This window comes from Apteryx rowi, unplaced genomic scaffold (assembly GCF_003343035.1).
Source record: "Apteryx rowi isolate R43461 unplaced genomic scaffold, aptRow1 scaffold_192, whole genome shotgun sequence".
In the NCBI taxonomy this organism is placed as follows: domain Eukaryota; kingdom Metazoa; phylum Chordata; class Aves; order Apterygiformes; family Apterygidae; genus Apteryx; species Apteryx rowi.
Window position 1 is genome coordinate 339,451 of NW_020448219.1, and position 8,028 is coordinate 347,478.

Below are 8,028 nucleotides of genomic sequence, written 5' to 3' on the forward strand. Positions count from 1 at the left end.
TACATTCCCTTCCGCAGCAGAAGCCTTCATAGTGTCTCTGAGGAGTTAGACAACCTGTTGCCCAAAGGTTAGACACTCTTCAGAGCAGTGGGGGTTGAGGCACTGTAATACCTCAGTTTAGCTTGCAGGATACCTGAATCTCCCACTTCCTGGGAAAGTGCCTTAACCATAAGGCTTCTGTATAAAAGGCAGGTAGTGGACAGCAGCACCAGCTCTGGCTGTGTTAGAACAGGAAATAGCAAGACTTTCTCAGCCCTTGCAAGGAACAGCTGTAAGAGACCTCAGGAAATGGTCTGGATCCTTAAATCTTGTGTATTTAGAGACATCTGTTTCAAGACTGCAGGTTGGCTGCCTTGGTGCTGGGGCAGCACCTCTGGGCTTAATGCACCAGTCAGGCAGCTTAGTGTGGAGGTCTTCTTGGCTTTCTGTCTACTTTGAGGTAGACAGAAACTTCCCTCCCTGCTCTGGCCCTGTGTGTACTCAGTGAGGGGCAGAAAGTCAAGCACTTCAAGCACAGTCAAGTTCATCTGTGCTCTGAGCTGGTCTGTAGCTGTTCAGACATGTTAGACATATTAGTGTATGGCTGTTTGGTCCTCCCTCTGATAGTATACTGGACCAGGCGGTGAAGGGGCTGCTGTTCCAGACATGGGTGGAACAGCATGTCACTTGCCAGCTAGGGCACAACATATGGAAGCACCCCCTGTCTCCAGGCTTTAGATTCCTTTCTAGGAGCTGAAATACATTACAAAAATAAGTACTGCAGCATTTGACTCATACAGTTCTCTCTCTATTAATGTTTTTTGCCCCAAGCATGTATCCAGATCTGGAGTCCAGAGCCAGTGTGTTTGGTGGCATAGCCCTAAACTTTTAGTTAGCTAAGCCTTTTACTGGATCTGGTCCCAGACCTTGGTGGACAATAGCTGAGCTGCTGTTGGGGCGGGCATGTGTGGGAAGACTCTTGCGGCCTGAGGTCTGTAAACGCTCATTTACACTTAACCATCCACTTAACCTTAAGCATGTGAATTGGCCCAGGGACTTCACCAGGACCACTTTACTTAGACCTTATCATGCAATATATGTGATGACACTGCCTGCATATCTTTTGTGGTGAGGTGCAGACCTCACAGGAGTTGGGTCCAAGTTAGCTTTATTTTATATTTGAATATAGAGAAGGAATTTTCTGGGGGGGGGGGRGGGGAGGGAAGGAGGCACTTACAAAGATGGTGACTCCAGTATTTTGCATTTCAGTACTTTATTGCTGTGTGCAGTAGTAATCAGGAGGGATGCAATAAAAGGAACTGCACTGCTCATGCAGAAATGTCCCTCTTGCTCAAAATTGGCAGATCAAGTCTCTGCTTCAAGTGTTGGTGCTTCTAACTTTAAATGAATCTTGGGAAGAGCTCATGGGACTATTTGTCAATATAGACCAACCCTCACTGCCTGAAAACATTATTGACTGCAAAGAGTCTTCTCTTGAAGCCAGTCTGTATTGTTATGCTTTGATGGGGCAAAATGGCCTTCACTCTGTGGCAAAAAAGAAGTAGATTTGTAATTCCCAAACTCAGGTGAATGTCTTTAATTAATTGTTACTTCTCTTTTCCCTGTCAGAAGAAGTATAGCAATTTGGATCATGATAGATCAGCAACACTTCACTCTTCCACACTAGCAACTCAGACTGCAAATATCAGCTGTTGCAGCAAGACTTCCTGGGGCGTCTTTCTCCTTCTCCTTTCAGTGAACTCCAGTCTCTTTTATTCCTCTCCTGTAACTCTTCGGCAGATAAACCCCAACTTCCTTAAATCCTAGTCATATGACTTTACCCCTCAGCTTCTCCTCATCCTAGTGTCTAGTTCTGCTTCCTGTATACTGATGACACATTCTCACTTAGAAATCTAGGATGGATTTAATTGGGGAAAGAATTTTTACTCTTTCTTCTTATAGGACCTAGCAGCACATCAGGATATGGCAGAGCATGTGATAAGAGGTGCTCTGTAGCATCCTTTTGCCCCATCACTATTTCAGGTTCATCTGCCACTGAGAAATTATGTCCTTGTCAGGTACAATGTGGTTGTTTCCTAGTAAGAGTAGGACATATTGTCGATGAATGCAGAAGTGCCTACTTTATGATCTTTTCAAAAAACAGAAGTCAATTTCTCCTATGTCTTACAATGATCTTATAGATTACCTGTCTTATCACTTATTCCTTTTTTTCCCTCCAAGTTTTCCTGCATTCAGCATTATTCCCAGTCTGTGTACTGTGTGTTACGGCTCAAGGTCAGAAGTACTTGAAGTATTTATCCATCTTAGACCCATGAAATACTAAAAGCAATTTTAAGCAACAAGTAAAAGAGTAAGAAATCTTCCTTGTTTCTATTGTTGAAACACACAAGTTTCTTGGTCTCTTTTATTGCTGCAGAAGTACTTTAATATGACTCTGAAACACCAAAGGTTATTCCGAGTTGGATATAGTCATAGCTTATGAGATATGTCTTGTCTTTGTAAGCAGAGCTTTAGAAATGAGGGCATTGATCTGAAAAAAAACATGATGAATTTGAGTAACTAAGCCCAGATCTGAAAGCTGCTAAAAATGACTTCTCAGCACAATCTTGTGGGAAGAGGTCAGGTGTATAGGATCCCCAGAAGGGAACAGGGAGTAAATAGATTTCACCTCAGTTTTGCCACTATTTTGCTTTGTGATTTTTTTTGGCGGGGTGCTATAGTTCTAATTAGTAAATAAGATAATACCTATAGGTCAATTCAGCATGAAACATGTCATTTACCCCTCCAGGGAACCTTGTATTATTTCCTTATTTCACTCTTCCATTGAAGGGAAAAGAAAATGAGAAGATGGGACAACAGTTAGATCATGAGTTAATGCAGAAACTTCTGCTATCACAAAAAAATCTGCATGAATTAGCATAGATCAATAGGACCAAAATATGGTATAAAGTTCAGCTGGCTAAAATCTGTGCTTCACTGAAGCCGCTGATCTCTGAAATGCTCTGAAGTGCTGTGGAGGAATAGTATATTGTTGTTTCCAGACCTCACTCCCCACATGTTCACAACCACTTTTGCTATGCTGGCAAAGATAAATGAAATGGAAGTTTGTCTGATGAGCAGAGTACTGGATTGAGACTTTGAGTCCATGGCTCAGGGTAAGACCCACCAGTGAAGCAGGAACTTTTTTCCCCCCTCAACCTCTGAAGGAAGCCTTAATACCCTGTGCTTTGTACAGCTAAAATGAAGCTGTGGGTTCACTGCCAGAATACTCCAGTTGCCGGGTCAACACCATTTCATATTGGAAATCTAAACAACGACTGTTGACTGCAGTATGAAATGATGTGAAGAGACCAGCCAAGTGAACTGAGGCAAATTCCTTCCCTTTCCTGTTTGTTTCCTTCCCCATTCCTTTCTCTGCCAGCCATTATAGTCGGAAACACTTCAGGGCCAAAGTTGCCTTTTACAAATGGAAACCAACATCTACTACTATTGTCAGTTAGTTAGAATGGTTCCATGGTCCACTCCATACCACTGAGAGAACTGTTGCTCTAACTGACTGAAAAGCATCTCAATACTGGTTTGTCTGAATAGGCAAGAAGACCGGGACATTGGCTGAAAAGCTAGAGACAATAGTGAATAAATACAGGAAGAAAAAGCAAGAAATTCCCACACCTTAGGACCTCTACTCTATGAACTTCTAACAATGCTGGGATCTCATTTTCTTTTTGACAGGAGGTTAGAAGCCTCAGTTCCCAGAAACCTCTCATCACTTACCGATTGCAAAATGAAAACAAATTTTCACCAAAATAGGTTCAACAATCTTTCCCACCTATTTCAAATACCAGCTCAAAACGTTGGTAAATCTTATTCAGATCTTTCCTGCCCACTTCCAAAAGGGTCACCCTTCTCTTAACACACTTTGTTACACCTTTTTCAGCTCATCCAACTGGGTATCACAGACAGTGACTACATTCGCTTTAGAGAACCATTCCGACTGTGAAGGAATGGTACTGGATTTGTCTGGAATGCCCTCCACATTCAAGCCACTGAGATCCTCGGTCAGGATGGTTTCTGGTTTAACCCAAAGTGTCCTGTTGGTAATCTAGAAACTTAGCTAAAGAGGAGTTCTCCTTACACTTCCTTTTAACTGAAATTGAGCCAGCCTATGATCTCTTGCTTTAAGACAATGTTCTATGAGCAGCTCTTCTAAGATCTTGCTACTTGTCAGGGCTTAGCCCAGGCTAGCATTGCCTCCTGTCAGCAATCATTTGGCAAAGAGCACTGTCATTATCACATCCTGAGATACCTGGGCCATATGAGCATTACTAGCACTTGTTCAGCAGTCTATATGTGGTAAATCCAACTTTTCGTGAAATGCATTATTTCAGTCAGTGCTTAATTCTCTGATAACATTGTTAGGCTTGCTATTGATGTCCATATCTCACCTTCAGACTACAAATTGGTAATAAATTATGAAGTCTGCAGACTACGATGACAATTTAGGATGAAAAGACCTCAGGGATAATGGATGAAAAAAAAAAGAAGTTAACATACACTTGTAAATCTGCCTATCAGCTTTCCAGGAGGTACCAAGCAGAACATACAGCACCATCTGGTGCCAGCAGGCACAAACTGCACAGTTTCCGCATACTAACTTCTGAGGGGAATATTTTTACAGTGAGCTTCAAAAATTCACTAGATTGAACACTGGAAGCCCAGGTTTATAGTATGTAGGTGAAACAATGGAGCAACTGACTGCATAGGTTTCTTAATGTGGAGCCTAAAATGAGTCTGCAATGAGACAGAAATGAAGCCATTCAATCAAGATACCCTTTTCATTTCACTTTGAAAAAACTTTAGTAAAATGCTGGAAGAATTTCATTTAGTAAAATGCTGGAAGCATTTCAGAAGCTATAATCTCAGCTGTGCACAGCTTTTCTAAAGGAAACCTCTTCTGTTTAAAATTCAGTTACAGTTTCCAAGTGACAACAGAGCTCTTACCTATTACACCATTTCCAAAACACCAGGCACTTCAAGGAAAGAAGTGAGCTTTAAAGATATCCTTGATCTTATAAGACCTGCCTAACAATCCAGCACATCATTCTTAACACATACAAACAATTCAGACTTCCACATGGCACTTCTGCTTATCTCTGAATTTTCTTTACCGTTGACTTCATTTCAGGATCTAGTGATTTTAAGGCTACTAGCAAATAGATAGTATCTTGGCATATTTTCTATTTGCCAGTCACAGTGCTCAGAAAGAGCTTTTACAGGAAAACCTCCAAATGGACACATTAATCTCCTACAGATGTTTTCTGAGAACTCATTCATGAGGTTCATGCCTGAGTTAAAAGTTCATGCGCTGGAATCACTGCTTATAATACTAATTGTGCTAGGTCACATTATTTACTCTTTAATGTCTTGCTCTGTTAATCTCATCTTCTTTTCTCCTCTTGGATTCTTAGACACACAGTCAAGTTACCATTAAGAGGCCTAACAAGTTACCACGTGTCACCCAACCTCTGGTAATTGCCAGTGTGTTGCTCTTGGCCCATAGCTAATTTTTTTAGCTCAGACTGCAAAGGCAGCAGTTTATGCTAGAAGATGAGCGAAGTCACATTTGCTGTGAGAAAGATCATGCTTAGGAGAAGCTATCAAGACTTATGTGTATATTAGCCCACGATTCATTCATCAAATGTGTGTATAGTGGACTAACACAACAGATTCTCAGAGGAACCTAGAGTTGCTTCCACAGTACAAATACATCCCAACAGTATCAGCAAATGGCAGTGACAGTATCATATTCAAGAGTGGATTTTTGGCAACATGTAATTGGTTTCTAGAAAATAGTTTTACAATTTCCCATTAAATTACAACCATCCCTTTTTTATAAAATTGGGTGCACATGTATACTTGTCTTTGAGGCATGAATATCTATATAATCAACACTTTGTGTTATTCTTACAAAAATATTTTTAATGAATTTGCTTTTGGAGAACTGCTGAATAATAATTATTTTGGATTAAGGGTGTTTTGACAGAATAACCATTTTTAATGTATTTTTCTAACATTTTCTCCACTGAAGTTTAACTAATGCTAATTCTAATTCACTCAGACACAGTCTTGTTGACTTTGAAAGACTTCTGGCTTTTATTCTAGCTTACCACCAGCGAGTTCTGACTTGGAACCCTTTCCTCCCACTATGAGACAAACTAGTCTCATGTAAAATTGCATTCTAACAGTTTTGCTCATCTGAACAGTACTTTTCAGTGTGAGCAAAAGCATCATCAGAGGCCCAAACACCACTCTGATAGATAATGGTTAAATACATTTTGCTTGGGTGTTGCCAATTCATGGAGCACTAAAATCAGTTGGTTTTGCAGTGCATGCCAGCATCTGCTGCTAGGCAGTTATTCTGCAGAGTAACACTAGTTAACAATGTTTGCTGAAMACTATTGTTGTGTAAGGAATTCATATTCAGTTTAACGAACATCTGAAACATTGCAAACAGTCCTTTGTGATGGAATTCTTCCAATGCTTAGTGTAATGTTTGTTTTATAGAAAGTATTAAAATGATCTTGTGTGACTCAAACACTTTGTATTCTGAGTGTCCTTAGCTATTTGTCCTTACAAATACTTAGTAAGAAAATAAAATTGTACTTCTGAAATAAATAGTTTTATTTTGATTCAGCAAAATAGTCAAATCAAGTTTTGCCTAGAACTAAGGCATAAGTATTTTCCTCTGTTGTCTCACTTCCATGGTGACCTTTCCTAGATGCTGCATATGCAACTATAGAAACAGAATTGACCAGGAAAGTGGGACTTCATATGAGAAGATTTTTGCAGGAGACATTTTCTGTTGTCAAATAATACTTTTCTAATACAAAAAATTTAGAAAAATCTCTCTTTCCTTCCTGAGGAAAAAAAAATTGTACGAAAGTGAAGGAAACGTTAGGATCCATGCGTATTTTCAAGTGACATACTTCTTACTCAGTGAAAATAACACTTCTAATGTTGATTAATACAAGCCAAGAGCTAGAACAAGGACAAATTAATTCTCTTACATACTGGCTTTCTCAGCTTTTGCCAGTTGAAAAACAAAGTGGTGTAACTCCAAAATTCTGCAACTATTACAAAGGCTCAAAAGGTTTCTTCTTAACTAATTGTGAACAGAATACGGAAGGTATAGGTACCGACAACTATTTTTTATCTCTGATCTTTTCAGATGTAACTAAACCCTATCTTCCAACAAAAACATTTTTGACTTTTTTCTACCAAATTTATGTTCAAATTTTCTGAGCCGAAATGAGTAAATAAGAGGCATGTTCAATTCCCCTGTAATCTGTACTCCACAAAACAAGCACATGAGCAGTTCATCTGCTGGGCTAAAACGATCCTTTGCTTTTTTCCCCTAAACACTTCTGTCTTTATTGGACTAAACGGTGAAAGGTGTTTTTCTACGAGTTGGGTTCCTTTAAGTTTAGCTCCGTTTTGCTTTTGGGGAGCTTAGCTCAGAACGACAGAGCAAGGCAAGGTGCAAAAGGCCGCAGGTGGCCCCGCGCCTTCGGCGTCGCCCGCTCCCGCTCTGGGACCGCGGCCGGGCCTTAGCGCCTCACAGGGCGCTCGGCCGAGCGCAGCCTCGCCCGGGCGCCAGGCCCCCGCTCCGAGGCTGCGTGATGGCGGCAGGTAAGAAGCTCGCTGAGAGGCAAGTCTGCGTGGGGCCTGCTGCGTCGTCAGCGTGGGGAGGCCGCCCTGGCCCTGGCGCGGCCGAGGCCCGGCGGCGGCAGCCCCTTCGCGGGGAGCCCCCGCCCCGGACCCCGCACGCCCCCGAAGGTGGCGGCTGCGGGCCGGCGGGCGGGGAGCCCCGCTGCTGCGGTCCAACGACCGCAAACGGCTGCTCTCCCCGGCGGCGCAGCAGGGTCGGGCCGCGCCTGCCGCCGGGCGGGGGAAGGAGCCCTCCCCGCCTTCCCACAGCCGTTGGGCGCCGCGCTCCTTTGCTGCCTCCCGCCGCCGCTCCTCGCCGCC